General features: G+C 44.2%; 1 protein-coding gene across 1 annotated transcript in view; it reads right to left on the bottom strand.

Annotated features, from left to right (window-relative positions):
- Positions 1-17772, bottom strand: part of LOC147020914 (anti-apoptotic protein NR13-like) — a 50282-nt gene that overhangs the window by 16005 nt on the left and 16505 nt on the right. The window lies entirely within an intron of this gene.

Raw genomic sequence — 17772 nt, forward strand, 5'->3', positions numbered from 1 at the left:
CCAGCAGCACCCTCAACAAGAACATGTTGTGTTGAGTTGTATCATTCTGATCGTCATTAATACGATGAGAAAAGCAAGAACAAGGTACATTTCGGAGCACCCTCATTGGCATTCCCATTTGAGTAACGAGTTCATCGTGCTGAGTTCTCCGTCTTTATGTTCTGGTAGTTAATATCAAAGTCGATCGACATTTCCCAATTTCCTTATCTGACAAATGCAAAAAACAAACACATTTTTGTGTTTTTTCAAAACCTACCAAAAGAAGTTTAAAAATACAATTGCTTTTTAGGAAATCATCAAATCCTGTTGTTGGCAAACAAATAAAATTCAAATTGGCAACAGTGTCACAGACCTCATTTTCAACCGAAACACAACAATGGCACCTTTTTGGAACGGCAAGCCAGCAAACCAGAAATTTTTCTGCACGCCGATAGCAAACCGACATGATACTGTTGTTTATTCAACTTGCCTCCCAGCCAAAAGTACACAGATCAAAGTACTTTGTACAAAAGTTAAGACAGTACCAAGTTCCGCTCAGCCCTGCTCAGGTCCAAGCCATTCATTACCGATTGAAAAAAAAAAGTGTTTTCCACACTTTGAACTTGTGGAAACCTGTGCATTTGATTCTGCAGAAAACAGGAAAAGTTTGTTTTATAGATATTTTTTAACATTCTCACACATTTGTGAAAAGAGGTTGAGGCTCGTTGAAGAGATGAATGATGGAAGTTAGAAGGGCAGCAAAGAAGAAGGAATTTAGAGAACAGGTGCACGTGGGACAATAATAAAACTACATAGACTAGAGCGAAGTCGATGGCGTGCCGTCGCAAATCTGTACGCTTCCCACCTCAAGCAAAGTTCAATGAAAGATGGCAAAAGTTCCACCAGGAATGATCCAATATCAAATTCTGTTCAAAACATTTCGCCCGTTTTCACCGCCGTGACCCTTCAGGCCTCACCCATGGAGGCATGAAACGGCGGTCAAATCCAAAATATCGTTCCATATTTCATGTGTCCCCCAATCTTTATTGCATATACAAAGTTTCATTCAAAAATGTTTTGAAAATTTGCCTGTAACTGCATATTTTGGTGTTTGACCTTTTGACTCCGTCCCAGGGGGCTCGTGCTCCAAAGTGTTCCAAAGTCCAAAGTGCTCGTGTACCTTCTTTCCATGTGGTGATCATAACTACCAAGTTTGGTGAATTTCTGCTAAGCAGTTTAAGAGGAGACAGCATGACAGACGGACAGGCAGGAGCAGATCACAATATCCATCCCCCCCCCCCACCCTCCATTTTTTTTCTCCAAAAGTGTGGGGATAATGATAAAAAAAATAAGACAGTAAGAGGCAGGATAAGCAAGAGTTAAACAAACGACAACTTTGAATGTGTCGCTGATGTTTTGTGTTTTACAATCTGGACCTCTGTAATAGAAACAGAAGACAAGTTTAAACTGGAATTAGAGTTATCTAGAAACATTGGGAATGGAGGGATGTTTCTGACATGGACATTGGCATGACTGGTTGCCTCTGAGCCGTCTAGCCTGGGTTTGAATCTCAAAAGAGCTATAAACTGTCAACCTGGTGTCTTGCAGGCAGGGAGATTCACAAATGTGTGTGCCGTCCATCTGATGGACAATAAACTGGGAATCCCGTGTGCTGGAAAGAGTCAGTGGATGTTGAGGACCCAACGGTGTCTTTGCGAAGCATGGAAGAGCTGTTGCCAGTTCCCTGAACAAATTCCAAAATCCCTGCCCATTCAGTTGAGTATTCCGCATCGGAGTGGCGACCCAACCAGAATTATAACCGTCGCCAATGAAACTGCCTTGGCAACATTATACTGCATGCATAATGGTGCGAAGAGTTAATCCTCAAACCAACTTTTGGGTTCTTCTGCAACCATTGGCCAATTGAATTTGTTAATAGTTTTAAGCAAAGCACAGTATTGGCAACACATAGTAGCAGTTACCAAACAATAACGGTACTCGGTATGGCACATACCTCCCGTCAGGCTGACCAGTTTACGTTTTGTATCCCACTGATAAGCTGGATTTGGATCTGCACATGAACCTAAATCTAATTGGCTTGTCCTAGTCACCTAACCAACTCATCCATCTCGTTTTGTCATAACCCGTCCACAACTTTTTGAAATATCGTGCTATCTATAGTTTTTAGCCGAATCACTCAAGGGTGAAGAATCACTTAAAAAAGAAAATTTCGGATCTGGATCTTCATCAATATCTAATCATTTTGTCCTTGTCATGTACCCAGCCTCTCCACCATGTTTCATCAAAATCCATCCAAAAGTTTTGAGATATGCTGCTCACAGACAAGCAAACAAAGACAGAAAGACAGACGAGAAAACACAACCTCCATCCACCTTCGGTGGTGCTGGTAATAAATACAATGAACACTCATCTGTTCATGCCATGGAGGCAACAAAAACCGCTTTGATTTCGCACAATTCGTTCTCGCTATGGTATGAACAGTGCGGCTCTATCCACCTCGCCACCACACCAGCCCAGCCCAGACGCAATGTGGCAATCACATGGCCAGACAAAAAAATAGGTAAACAAATAAAAACAAAAACAAAAAACTCAAAAATATATGTTATATTGTTAAATCCAGTTAACATGATCATAGTTAAAGACGAATGTTATTCTTGATATGCAGCATACCTAAACATTGATTTCTTATGCCACTCCGACTTAAACCATGCAACCAAACCTATAGTTGACTCGATAGAAATATTTCAGTGTGTGTGTGTTTCAGTGTGCGTGCGTGTGCGTGTGTTTCAGTGTGCGTGCGTGTGTGTGTGTGTGTGTGTGTGTGTGTGTGTGTGTGTGTGTGTGTGTGTGTGTGTCGGTGTGTCTCCTCCATAACTCCAAAACGATAAAACCGAGCAGTCTGAAACTTTGCATGTATACGAAGAAAACTCCAAGGAAGTGCAAGAGTGAAAATTGGATGTTTGGGTTAATTAAAACACCCGTTTTGAAGATAATTAACAGCTTTATTTAATTATATCCTTCATCAGGAGATCCTCAGCCACCTTGCTCTCTATGGGGTCTTAAGGAGCATCTAAGTTAACTTGCTTGGGTCTTAATTCGCCATTTTGTTCAGCCAGCTCAACGGTGCCTCGACTTGGAATAGGTCGCAATGGTTTATTGAGGATAAAGTTTATTTATTTTTTCCTCAGTCATGTCGGCGAATGCCTGATCATCATACCTACAAATCGCTGGATATATTCCAATGCCTAAAAATGCTGGGAGACACCAGCGTTTGTGGATTTTTTTTCATTTCCACACATGCCATAACCTCGAGAATCTCTTAAACTAAGCCAAATTACAACATTTAAGCTCCAGAATTAAACTTAGCAGCAGTTCCGACTGCCTAAAAAAGTGTTCATGTGTCCAATTCGGGCATATTTGACATTTTGACGTATCCGGTTTAATATGAGCGATCGGCGATTACTCATCGCTTGCCAAGCCAGCCATTCCTTACCGACAGTTTCATTGAAATGCTTACTTGAGTGCTTAAGCCATTTGGCGAGCACTGTCTGAGCTCGTTGTTTGGTCATGTCAGTAAAAGTACCCATGCTTTCAATCGAACACATCGACTGGACATACGTTTCTGGCTTTGTTGGGCCCTGTGGTGCCGTGTGCCTCACACCTGCTGAAAATGTGCAATTATATTTTTACAGGAAATTGCTTTGTTTAACCTTTTTGTGCGATTTACTTTTATAATCCACCCCTCAGTTCAACATCGACATATATATATATATATATATATATATATATATATATATATATATATATATATACATACACATATATATATATACATATATATATATATATATTGTTACGTTTGAGGGGGGGGGGGTATGCATTCAAAGGGTAATTAGGATGTTTAATTAGGTATGCCATGCTGTTCGAGTTTACCAGGATCTCGATGTAATAAGTCGCAATTCAGTGGTGATAAGTTGTCTAGTAAATGTTCATTTCTTCAAGGGGGAAATGATAATTGTCACGTAATTAGATAGGGATACGGGATAGGGTAAGTGTGTCTGCGTAAACCCCTTTTAGTATTCTCTGGAGGCTGGCCGTGACGTCACAGGACAGTGCTGCGGATGGCTCCGCCCCGTGATCACGATTGGCGGAAGGCGACGGCGGTGGGCCAATAAACGGCTCGATTGGAAGTGACGAGGACGGGAGGATAAAAAGGTTCTGTTCGGGGTCGAAAAAGGAAGAGGAAGAAGATCGGGACAAAAAGATCGTGTTTTTTTGGGGTGGAGGTTGTTGTGCTGGAAGTGTGTTTGTTGTTGCGCGGATTCGATCCTGTTTTTCATCGTGTCTTGGAGCCTTGCTGAGCCTCGTGCCTCACCTTGGTTGGCTCTGGGGTTCTGCTGACTCGGAGTACGGGGTCGAACGGCGGGCGGACCTGCCTCCCTCTCCTGCTCGCAACTTGGCGCCAGAACTGGTTCCCTGGTGGCTGTGAGCGGACTTGGGCCAGGACCAGGAGGTCGACAGCACCACGGTTTCTCCTGCCCCCCTTGACGAGAGCAAGGCCAGCTTGTCCGACGCCAATCCAGGGACAGTTGCGTCCACACCACGGTCCAGCCTGACCACCAGAAATAGCTACGTTTTGTGTGTATGTGTGTGTGTGTGTGTGTGTGTAATAATGTGTGTAATGTGTGTGTGTGTATGTGTGTGTGTGTGTGTGTGTGTGTGTGTGTGTGTGTGTGTGTGTGTGTGTGTGTGTGTGTACTTGACACCTTCGAGGGTTTGAGGTTTGTATATTCATTGGAATTGTCTGTGTTTTCCCCACGCCTGATCCCACACCATCCCGTCGAATCGCCCCGGATCCCTCTTCTTGCCGAGTCTTGTTATTTCTGGTTAATAATAAAAACAAATAAACATCATCAACTCAGTGAAAAGCGACTCGTGCCACCTTCCTCGTCCCGTTTGCGGTAGAGCGATTAGAACCGCCATGTTTGGGTTATAAATAAATAAACTGCCTCCATAGTTTCGGCTCATTCTACGTTGGCGGGACTGTTCAAGTCCCGTGGACGTCACATTGGTGTCAGGAGTGGGATGTTCGAACCCCTCTAAATTATATTTGGTATCGGGAGAATATACCAAGATTAAAATGACGTCACGAATTGGAATATAAAATCACTATAGAAAAGCGCGCGAGCGCGGGAAAATTTTGGCGGGATTTTTTAAATTTAATTTAATTGGCGGCAAACGGGACTTCTGCACCATGGCGGATGTGCAGATGTTTGAGGAGGAAGGCCACGTGTCTGGCAGCGAGTCGGGGGAAGGAGGGAGAGACGGGGGTAGGGTTGGAACCTCCCCCATTCCGAGCGTGGACCGTGCTTCATCGCCTGTAACGGGGCCGGCAGCGCCGAAAACCGGTGCGATGACAATCCAGACACTGTTGGAACGTTTAATAGGGGACATGACGGTACAAATGGCAAATCAATTCGTGACACAGAGGGCAGAAATGACGGCACAAATGGAAAATCAATTAGTGACACAGAGGGCAGAAATGACAGATCAATTGGGGGTAATGGGGGAACAGTTGGGTGCACGGATTGATTTAATGAGGGATGAATTGGGGGAAAAGATGGAGAAAATGAAAACTGAGATGCAGGAGTGTGTGGATGTTAAATTGGGAGAAATACAAAGTAAATTCGAGGCTAGATTGGAGGAAACAAAGGTAGAAAATATACAAAAAAAATTGGTAGATAAAATTGATGCAACGAACATTCGGGTTGATAAAGTGGATGAAAGCCTGGAACGTCATCGTGCCTGTGTGGATGCTCATATGCAGCTGCAAGTTGAAGAGTGGGGAGAGCTGAGGAAGCAAGGGATGAATTTGGCGGAGGAGGTAAAAGGATTGGAGGCTCGTTTGGACGAACAAGATAAAATTATGAGCCAAGATGAAGTCTTGGATAAAGGCCTGGTCGAGCCGTCTTTTGTAAGTAGAGTGTCCGGGTTGGTTGAGGAGCAGCTACAAACTCGCGACGGAGCCTTGGAGGAGGTTGTGCGGGCCCAGAAGATCCTGCGGGAAGAGGTGAATCAGTCCATTCAACGTTTGGAACAGGAGGCAAACTTGACCCATGAGACCCTCACCACAAAACATCTTTGGCCACAGTGGGCTCCGAAATTGGATACGCAGCCACAAGGGTGTTTGATCCCTGGGCTGGATTCGGACAAGGGAGAAACTGAGAAGCGGGCCACCGTAAAAGTGATCCCCCTGGTAAATTTCGACGGGTCAGGGAGCGTTGAAGCTTTTCTGACACAATTTGAGTGCATTTACCGACTAAACGGGTGGAATGAGCGGGAACGTACAGGGAATTTGGTGGCAACGTTGCGGGGACCAGCCGCAGATGTGTTAAACGTGATCGCGGAGGGATGTTGACCAGCTCCCACATTTGCGAGGCGTTGAGCCGTCGGTTTGGGTTCGCGGCAAACTGTTATCTGGTGCAGGCCCAGCTCCAGCACCGCAGATTAAAGCCGGGTGAGACAGTGCAGGAGCTGGCACAGGACATTTACCAATCAGTCAGGATCGCGTATCGGGACCTTACAGTGGAGGCATGGGACAGACTGGCACTCGAGAAATTTTTCGCTGCTCTTCCTGACCCTGAGGTCCGAGCGCTAGTGGAGTTACAGGATCCACCCACCGTTCACCGAGCGGCTGAGTGCGCAGCCAGGCTGGCCTCGTGGAGGCGGCCGGGTCGGGTGCCAGAGAGGCCATCGGTGACGGTCCGACAGGCGGAGATTCAGGATCAAGGAGAGGGGCTGGAAGAAATTGGCATTACCCAAATGTTACAGGAAATTTGCCAGAAACTGTCAAGTTTGATAAGGGGTAATTCGGTAGTTGGTGTGCCAAAGCGGCGGGGTCCAGCCCAGCCAATAGAGCAATTTGATTATGGCCGAGGGGGTCTGGAACCGGAAGAGACATTACACCGATACTCACGGGGGCCTTTTATGGGGAGTTGTTTCCGGTGCGGGCGAAGAGGACACATGCAACGATATTGCCGGTACCCGGCGATGGAGAGACCCTCCAATAGACTTTCAAGCCCGGAGAGGATGAATCCTCCTTCTGAACCGCCAGGTCTATCCGAGATGCCCTTTCATAGGTCGGGTCCGGAAATCACTGTCGGGGGTCGGGAAGACTAGATTGGGCTGAGCATATACGGCCATGCTCGGCTGCTGAGATTGTGGCGAAGTGCCCTCCTTTGGTGGAAAAAAATGAATTGTTGGAAAATTGGCATGGGTTTGTAAGTTCTGCTGGGTTTTAGAGTGACAATTGGGACAGTGGGTAATTGGTAACAAAGCGGGCACAAGTGGCTGTCCAATGGCTGGTGCGTGGATCGGGTGAGAAGTGCTGTGTGAGTTGTTTTAAGTTAAGAAGTGAAATGTATGGTGCACACATTGATTTTTTATTGGACATGGTGTGGTAACAGGGAAGGTCATGGTCGGCGAAGTGTTAGAAATGCAGGTGTCACATGTAAGGCCGATGGGGTGGGCGAGTCATGTGGGTTTTGTGGGTGGGGATGATGTGCTTGTCCACAGGGATTTCTGAAGCTCACGGTGAGCGTGAATTGCGACCCCCTTCAAGGAGATTCACCACCTGGTGGCTAATGGTGACAGTGTCTGGAGGCAACTGGGAGAGGGTCTGGTTGGGCGACCAAGGCGGGTAGGACCTTGGCGACCCAGGAAGGCCAGAGGAGCCAGTGAGACCCCTTCCAGTGTGTTGTACAGGGTTAGAGCTGATGGCTACCAGGGGGGAGGGAATCAAAGGGAGCGGGGCGGAGAAACGTCCGGGTTGGACTAAAGCTTACCTGTGGGCATGGTTGCACCTGAGATGCCCCCATCATCTTGTGGTAACCCACCCCACGGCCATGACGGGATTCAGCCTGCATGATTAAAATGAGGACCATGACCTAGAAATGTGATGATGACCATGGTGTGAGTGTTGTGAAGATGTACGAGTCCCACTCGATCCCGCACAACTTGACATGTGCAGCAAGGGCATGATGTCCGCATAATTTTGGGGCAAGCAAATTTGAAAATTGGCTCCCCAGGTAACGCTGGGTCTATTAGCATCCACTGGGGGAGGCGGTCAAGTGTAAATATCCTGTGAATAGTGTCGTTAAGGCTTAGAGTAGGAATGCAAAGTATAAGTGTTGTGTTTTTGTGGAACCTTTTGTTTCCCTCCCCAGATCACTGGAAGAGTGCTGGGCAAGAGCGATGATCCAGAGGATGCAGTGCAACTTCGCTCAGTGCTCTCATGTGATAAAATAAAAAAATAAAAAAAATAAAAAAAAAACGAATGATTGTTTAGGCGAGGATAAGGCCATAAGTACATTAAGCAGGATAGGTAAGTTAGCTGTGACTCGCTGCCCATTGCCCCTCCTACTTTATTTCGTTAGGTTAAATAGGTGTGAATCAGTAAGTGTTAAGGCTGGTACGGTAGCGCCTGTGATATACCTTGCAGGAGCTGCGGTACCAGAGGAGGGGGCAGTGTTACGTTTGAGGGGTGGGGGTATGCATTCAAAGGGTAATTAGGATGTTTAATTAGGTATGCCATGCTGTTCGAGTTTACCAGGATCTCGATGTAATAAGTCGCAATTCAGTGGTGATAAGTTGTCTAGTAAATGTTCATTTCTTCAAGGGGAAATGATAATTGTCACGTAATTAGATAGGGATACGGGATAGGGTAAGTGTGTCTGCGTAAACCCCTTTTAGTATTCTCTGGAGGCTGGCCGTGATGTCACAGGACAGTGCTGCGGATGGCTCCGCCCCGTGATCACGATTGGCGGAAGGCGACGGCGGTGGGCCAATAAACGGCTCGATTGGAAGTGACGAGGACGGGAGGATAAAAAGGTTCTGTTCGGGGTCGAAAAAGGAAGAGGAAGAAGATCGGGACAAAAAGATCGTGTTTTTTGGGGGTGGAGGTTGTTGTGCTGGAAGCGTGCTTGTTGTTGCGCGGATTCGATCCTGTTTTTCATCGTGTCTTGGAGCCTTGCTGAGCCTCGTGCCTCACCTTGGTTGGCTCTGGGGTTCTGCTGACTCGGAGTAGGGGGTCGAACGGCGGGCGGACCTGCCTCCTTCTCCTGCTCGCAACTTGGCGCCAGAACTGGTTCCCTGGTGGCTGTGAGCGGACTTGGACCAGGACCAGGAGGTCGACAGCACCACGGTTTCTCCTGCCCCCCTTGACGAGAGCAAGGCCAGCTTGTCCGACGCCAATCCAGGGACAGTTGCGTCCACACCACGGTCCAGCCTGACCACCAGAAATAGCTACGTTTTGTGTGTGTGTGTGTGTGTGTGTGTGTGTGTGTGTGTGTGTGTGTGTGTGTGTGTGTGTGTGTGTGTGTGTGTGTGTGTGTGTGTGTGTGTGTGTGTGTGTGTGTGTACTTGGCGCCTTAGAGGGTTTGAGGTTTGTATATTCATTGGAATTGTCTATGTTTTCCCCACGCCCGATCCCACACCATCCCGTCAAATCGCCCCGGATCTCTCTTCTTGCCGAGTCTTGTTATTTCTGGTTAATAATAAAAACAAATAAACATCATCAACTCAGTGAAAAGCGACTCGTGCCACCTTCCTCGTCCCGTGTGCGGTAGAGCGATTAGAACAGCCATGTTTGGGTTATAAATAAATAAACCGCCTCCATCGTTTCGGCTCATTCTACATTGGCGGGACTGTCAAGTCCCGTGGACGTCACAACATATATATATATATATATATATATATATATATATATATATATATATATATATATATATATATATACATATATATATATATATACATATATATATATATATATATATATATATATATATATATATATATATATATACATATATATATATATATACATATATATATATATATATATATATATATATATATATATATATATATATATATATATATATATATATATATATATATATATATATATATATATATATATATAGTTCCATCGACCTCGTGTTCGCCATGCTTGTTTTAGCTGTGAAGGCATAGATCGACATTTTGTGTTCTGCTCTGATATATTTTTAAATTGAAATTTGCTAATTTTCCACTTGAATTCCTCTTTCAAAGAACTCTGTTTGAAGGTAAATCTTTGTGTTTGTCGTTTTTATGTATTTTATGCTCGTGTGTAAGAATATAAACTGTATTACCATAACGGAACTTGGCACCAATGTGTGTGTTGTTGGTCGTTATCTCCATATGCAGGTTTCAGAAGGTGGAACGGAGTCCTCCGAGGTCTCGACGTATCCACTTCAGTTTCAGTAAGGGCGGTCATGAATCATGGACCAAGGTGTGAAGTTTTGTTCTCAAACTCTTGTTCCAAGGACTCTTGAGGATAGTCACTGAATCCCAGCAAGCTTCCAACTATTCTGAATTTGTTCTAATATTCCCAGGGGATGGTTTTTAAGATCTCTTAGGTTCTTCTTCATCATTCCCGCTGATCCAACATTACTGGTACAATTTTGTGGTACAATTACCATTACTGGTACAATCCCTGCACGATTAATGGTACAATTTCAGATCTTTTCAACTTCCAGGATTTTTTCACTTCATTTTTGAGATCTTGGTATTTGGTCATTTTCTTGATGTCTGCTTTGTTTCGGCAAAAATCACAGGGTACTGAAAACTCTGTGTGCGTGTGCGTGCGTGCGTGCGTGCGCGCGTGTGTGTGTGCGTGCGTGCGTGCGTGGTCATTAAGCATAACATGTCATTCTCTTTGCTAATCCCACCTCCTCCCCTCATTTATATCAATCTCGATGTGGAAGAAAAATAATTATATTCATGTACTCTCAATTATAATTGTTGCTGGTACTTTTAGTCAGGTCAATATATGGAAAATACCCCCTCAACTCCCAAAAAATTGCTCCAAAAGGTTTCTCAACCGATTCTGGTAGGTTTTAGTGTACTTTATAACATACTAAAAGTTTATCAATGTATGACCCCCGGAAAAGTGTTTTTTTTCAAGATGGCGTCCAAGATGGCTGCCGAAACCTTTTAATGATCATAACTCTGTAACTATCAACTCAAATTTGATGATCTTGGTGTCTATTCCTAGGTTTTTGGGGGCAAAGAACACATTGAGATCATAAAAAATGATGTTGGCCTACTATGTAACATGAAAATCCAATATGGCGTCAAAAATGAACACATTGTAACCATTTTTATATCACATAGCGTAAGTTAAGATTTTTTGCTGCAGTGACTTTCCATATTTTCAGTGCTGCCATCAGTTGAGAAACCTTTTGTACCAATGTTTTGGGGGTTGAGGGGCCATCTTCTTGTTGACAAGTGCCTGCAGAGCCAGCTTATAACGGAAATGGCCAAAGACAATCCCGAGATTCAGACACTGCTGGATCAAGCCGAGGAATTGTACTCCTCCCTTCTTAGCGGAGAGACGACGCTTGGAGATGCTGCTTATTCTGAGGTTTTGATCCAACTCGAGATAGTAACGGAGAAGAAGAAATCTGAACTTGCTCAGACTTCAAAGACCAGCCAGTTGTGGCATAATTATCAGCGTATGGTTGGCATGGCAAGAATGTTGATCAAGGCGGATCATACTGGGTCTTGGTTGATGCATTTGCAGGCAGTGTCCAATTGCCTAACTCTCTTTGCTGCAGCTGGGCACTTCAATTACCTGCAATCTGCTCATTACTACCTGCAGCAAATGAGCAACCTGGATGAAAAGCACCCAGACATTTATCGAAAGTTCCTTGATGGTTTTCACGTTGTTTGTAGGAGCAATCAGTGCTGGGCAGGACTTAGTAGTGATCTTGTCATTGAACAAACGTTGATGAGGTCTTTAAAGAGCACTGGTGGTCTAACTCGCGGCAGTGGGATGACCGAGGACATGCGAAACCTTTGGACCTTATCTGCACCTGTAACATCCGAGTACAACAGTGCGATGCAGGATTTAACAGACCTGACCTATACTATAAGTCCGCAACACAAAGACTCAACTGAGGCACGCATCAAAAGAGATGCATCTGATCTCGAGAAAATTCGGATAAAGCTTGCAGCCTGCTCACCCTTCACATCTGATTATACTCTGAGAAACATTGTCAACGGGATAGTGGCTGGGCCAGATGTGAATGTACATGCCTTTGAATTGGTTGGGAACAAGATCATTGAAGATATAATCAGAAAGTCGGCATTTACTTTCAAATTCAAGCGGAAAGACAGAGCCCAAACCCTTGGAAATATCTCTGCTGTGAAGATTGCTCCTGAACGTACCATTGATCCTGCCCTTCTGTTCCAGCGTTTCCTTGTGGTGTCAAGGTCAGGATATCTTTCCCTTGAAGATGTTTTGACGTATGAACTAAGCCCCTACCCTCCAGCCCTCTTTGAGGTCAGGAACATTCTTCGAAAAGCAGACAAACCTCAGCTTGCTCAGGCAATTCGAGACCATGCTGCAGACTTATCAAGTGAGGCTGTGATGAACTCTATTTTTTTTTTTTTGTATACCTTGGTCGAGGCTCGTATGAGAGCTAACACACAACTCACAGCAAGGAGGCATGAGACAAGAGGGGCGGGAGTGGAAGGGACAAAACAGTGGGGAACAGACACATTAGGTGAACTGTGGAAGGGAGAGGGATGGGGATGGGACGGGGAACATGGCGAAGAGAAGATGGACATTTCAGGGACTTTCAGGAAGGAAAGCAGGAGAAATGAAGGAAGTGGGCTTGGGTGGATTATCGGGGGTAGAAAAGATCGAGGATTTGGATGGGGGAAGATAAGAGGTGGTGGTGAACAGCTGTTTTGAAAGCCTGGAGGGAAGAATGGGAAAGAATAGAGTGAGGAAGTTTATTCCAAAGGCGGGAAAAAAGAGGAATGAAAGAGTGAAGATGAGCAGTGATTCGTGATTTTGGTAGTTTTACCAGAAGGGGGTTGTTGGCGGACCTTGAGCGCCCTGTGGAAATGTGGTGGGGACAAATCGCAGAGAGAGAGCAGGGGGGGCAAGGCTGGAGAGGAGTCGGTAGAAGACAGAAAGACCACCGACCAACCTGCGGTGATTGAGTGAGAGGCCCAAAGACTCAGCTTCATTGCGGGAGATGCCGATGATCTTAAATGCCCTGGTTTCGACAGCGTGAAGCCGAGAAAGGTGGGAGGCAGGAGCACCAGCCCAGAGGGGAGAGCAGTACTTCATCAGGCTACGGACAAAAGCTTTGTAAGTGGTCAGGAGCTCAAGAGGGCCGAGGAAGGACTTAGCACGACGGAGGATTCCCAGTCGGCGACTGGCTTTTGAGGCGAGGTTGGAAATGTGACTTTCCCAGGAAAGGTCATGGCAGATAGTGAGACCCAGAAGCTTGAAACAAAAGACTTCTTCCAGAGGATTGTTGAGAAAGTGGATGGGGGGGTTTTGTAAACGGTCCTTTCGAAGAGACATAGTGAGAGTGTGAGATTTGTCTGGATTGAAAGACATGTTCCACGTGTTGGACCAGTTTGTGATTTTATCCAGATCTGCAGTGAGCGAAGAAGCTGCTGCTTGCCGGTCTGAGGGATAACAGATGGTATTCTATTCCTAAAACAGATTGTTACATGCTCGATGGTGGCTCTTTGCTCCATCGTTTACCGTGGAAGAAAGGCGACTCATATAATGCAATAGCTGAGTCTTATGCAGACTTCACTGTGAGACATTATGGACGAACGACAGTGGTGTTCGATGGCTATGGTGAAGGTCCCTCCATAAAAGACAACACACATCAGAGACGAGGACAAAACCTGCACCCTATTGTTAGTTTCACTGCAGAAACAGAGTTTTCAGGCAAAAAGGAGGACTTTTGTCTCGTGACAAAACAAGGCAGACATGATTGCTCTAATCAGCACAGCACTAACTAAAAGGGGATGCCATGTCATTCAGTCACCAGGGGATGCCGACGTTGATATCGTTAAGGCAACTGTTGAACGATCCAGTCATTGCACCACAACGTTGGTTGGTGAGGATACAGATTTGCTGATCTTGCTCCTTCATTACTCTAGAACAGACAATGAGATCATCTACTTCCGTTCTGACGCAAACATGCAGTCAAAAGAACACAAAGTGTATAACATTAACCTGTTGAAAGACACTTTGGGAGACGATGTGTGCAATGAGTTGCTCTTTGTACATGCCTTTGTACAGGCTGTGATTCAACTTCAAGGATTTTTGGCATCGGAAAAAAGTCAGCCTTCCGAAAATTAGTGAAATCTGATCCTGTCATGAAGTCCTGTGCTAGTGCATTCATCCTTCAAAACAAATCTCAAGAGGACATATCAGATCTTGGAAAAGACCTGATGGTTGATCTTTTTGGTGGCAAGTCGAATGATACGCTATCATCACTGCGCCATATCATTTTCACCAAGAAAGTGGCAACTGCTCAAGCATTTGTCACTCCTGAACGGCTTCCACCAACATCACCTGCAACAAGATTCCATAGCCAACGTGTATACTTTCAAATTATGGTATGGATGGGGATGGCAAATGAAATGAACCCAACTGAATGGGGATGGAAAATGAAATGAACCCAACTGGATGGGGATGGCAAATGAAATGAACCCCACTGAATGGGGATGGAAACAAGAAAATGATCAGTTAATTCCAATTATGACCCAAAACAATGCTGCGCCTCACGAACTCTTGAAAATTATCCATTGCAACTGTTCGAGGGTGTGCAAATCCTCTCGATGCAGCTGCAGACGCTATGGACTCCCCTGCACTGCTGCATGTGGCCCTTGCCAAACTGAAAACTGTGACAATCCAAACAACACTCAAGAGGTCGATACTGAGGAGGAGGATGACACTCAAAACTGAACGCTCTGAAACTTATTCTATGGACAAAGGTTGGATTTTTGTATTACATAATAGGCCAACATCATTTTTTATGATCTTAATGTGTTCTTTGCCCCCAAAATCCGAGGGATAGACACCAAGATCATCAAATTTGAGTTGATAGTTAGAGTTATGATCATTAAAAGGTTTCGGCAGCCATCTTGGAGGCCATCTTGAAAAAAACACTTTTCCGGGGGTCATACTTTGGTAAACTTTTAGTATGTCATAAAGTACACTAAAACCTACCAGAATCAGTTGAGAAACCTTTTGTAACAATTTTTTGGGGGTTAAACTGTACATTGACCTGACTATTTATAGATTTTTTTTATGCTATAGTCAAATTGGTTGTCAGTTATGTTTCCCTTTACCCAAGAGTCTTTTGACCTACATATTGATAAAGGAATGTCTTCATTTGAAACAGGGTGACCTGGTTGATAACACTGCAAACTTTTGCCGCGATTGTGTCATTCTCTCACTTACACCCAAAGTGGACACGTATTGCAGTTTTGAATTATTTTGCCTAATGCTTATCAGCTAATCCTGGAGTGGAGTTGCCAAATGTCTCCCCTCCCATTCTTTGGAATGTGAAATTGGATAGAAGAAGAATTGCTTCGGGCTTCTGGTTCAGTGAAGTCCATTCGAATGTTTCAGTGAATCATTCCATGTTCTTCCTCCGTATATACGGAATTAAAGATTCTCCTTTGGCATGCTGATCCAACTTGCGCAAATTGAGTTATTTTCCACCACACAAACGTGTGGTTATCTTCGTATCCGAGTTGTTATATATATATATATATTGAATGCTCAGACAAAGATGGCGGTATATAAGTCAAGGAAAAGAAAACTTGACGGTGTTGGAGTACATGATGAATATGCCTTGTTCTTGTTCAAAAACCTTGTAATAAGTCGTGTTAAACTGGATTTTACTTTCTTTTCAGTAACTGGAAGATTACCGCAATTCAAATCAAAATGGTGTATAAAGGAAGTTATTTGCAAAGTCCGAGAGGAACGTTTATCTTTTTATGAAATGTTCTGTATATAATCCACTCGATTCATCCTTTCCTTTCTTCAGAAATTTTCTTGGTTTTCTATTTTTCTTTATTTCTCTGAAATGACAATGTGACTCCCATTTGGGGGCTTTCTTTTCTTTTTTTTTTTTTATAATAAAACGACACAAAAGTCAGTCTCTCATTGTGTGTGTGTGTGTGTGTATATATATATATATATATATATATATATATATATATATATATATATATATACATACATACATACATCCCTTCCCCTCCCTCCTCTCTCCTACCTCCCCCCCCTTCCCTCCTCTCTCCCCTCCCCCTTCCCTCCTCTCTCCCCCCCCCTCTTCCCTCCTCTCTCTCTCCTTCCCCTCCCTCCTCTCTCTCTCTCTCTCTCTCTCTCTCTCTCTCTCTCTCTCTCTCTCTCTCTCTCTCTCTCTCTCTCTCTCTCTCTCTCTCTCTCTCTCTCTCTCTCTCTCACTCTCTCACTCCTTCCCCTCCCTTCTCTCTCCCTCTCCTTCCCCTACCTCTTAGAAAGGATTATAGATTACCTGACTGCTCCTTTGTTCACTACTGTTATGTCTGGACATGTGGTGTATATCCAGTGCCTATAGAAAGTCTACACACCCTTTCAAAATTTCCACCTTTTGTTGTCTTATATCTTGGAATTAAATTGTATTACATCAGACTTTCCCACCTTTATTTATACATCGTTAACGCACAATATCCACGTGAAAAACAAATTCTGCAAATTTCAGAAAATTAATTTAAAATACAAAACTAGAATATCTTGGTTGGATAAGTGTCCACCCCCTTAAAAGAGCAATTGTAAATTAGCTCTCATATGAGCCTCGGCAAGGTATACAAATTTTTTTTTTAGCTAAGGTGTAACCAATCACCTTCAAAATCACACACGAGGTTAATTGGCCCCCACTTGTGTTAAATTGTAGTGATTCTGATTATTTCAAAATAAAATCAGCTGTTCCTGGAGGTTCCCTCTGCTGGGTTGTGCATTTCACAACAAAGACTCAACCATAAGCACCAAGGAGCTTTCAAAAGACCTCCGGGATAAAGTTGTGGAAAGGCAGAGATCAAGGGATGGATATAAAAATATTTCAAAGGCCTTGAATATCCCTTGGAGCACAGTCAAGACAATCGTTAAAAAAGTAGAAGGTGTATGGTACCACCAAGACCCTGCTTTAGATCAGGCCGTCCCTCCAAAATGGATGGCTGAGTAAGGAGGTCACTGATCAGAGAGGCTATCAAGAGGCCAATGGCAACTTTGAAAGAGCTGCAGGCTCTTATGATAAAGACTGGTCACTGTGTACATGTGACAATAGCACAGGCACTCCACAAGTCTGGCCTATATGGTAGGATGGCAAGAAGGAAGCAATTACTCAAAAAACACAACTTGAGTCCCATTTGAGATGTGCAAAAAACAAAACAAAAATCACTCCAGAGATTCTGAAGCCATGTGGGCAAATGTTTTGTGGTCTGACGAAATAAAGATGGAACTTTTTGGCCTAAATGCAAAACATTACATTTGGCACAAACCCAAAACAGCACATCACCCAACGTTGTCGTTCTGCTGTTCAATGTTGTTGTTCTCAGAGTTTTGTTCCGAGGGCTCTTTTCAAGATCATCACCAAACCCCGGACTGTCTCCAAGTGTACAGTAGTTCGTTTGTGGAAATATTCCCGGGGATGGTTTTCAATATGTCAGTGAGGTTCTTTTTTTATTATTATTCGTGTTGCTCAAATCATCACTGGTGCAATTTTGATGCTCTTCATCTTTCAGGATCTCTTGATCTCATAATTTGATGTCCTGGTATTTGGTCATTTCCTTGATTTCTGCATTATCTAAACCAACATCACTGGGTCCTGATATCTCAATCAGCAATGGCATCTTTTC

Source organism: Eptatretus burgeri, chromosome 8 (genome assembly GCF_056783735.1).
Source record: "Eptatretus burgeri isolate ZD-2024b chromosome 8, Ebu_testis_v1, whole genome shotgun sequence".
Classification (NCBI taxonomy): domain Eukaryota; kingdom Metazoa; phylum Chordata; class Myxini; order Myxiniformes; family Myxinidae; genus Eptatretus; species Eptatretus burgeri.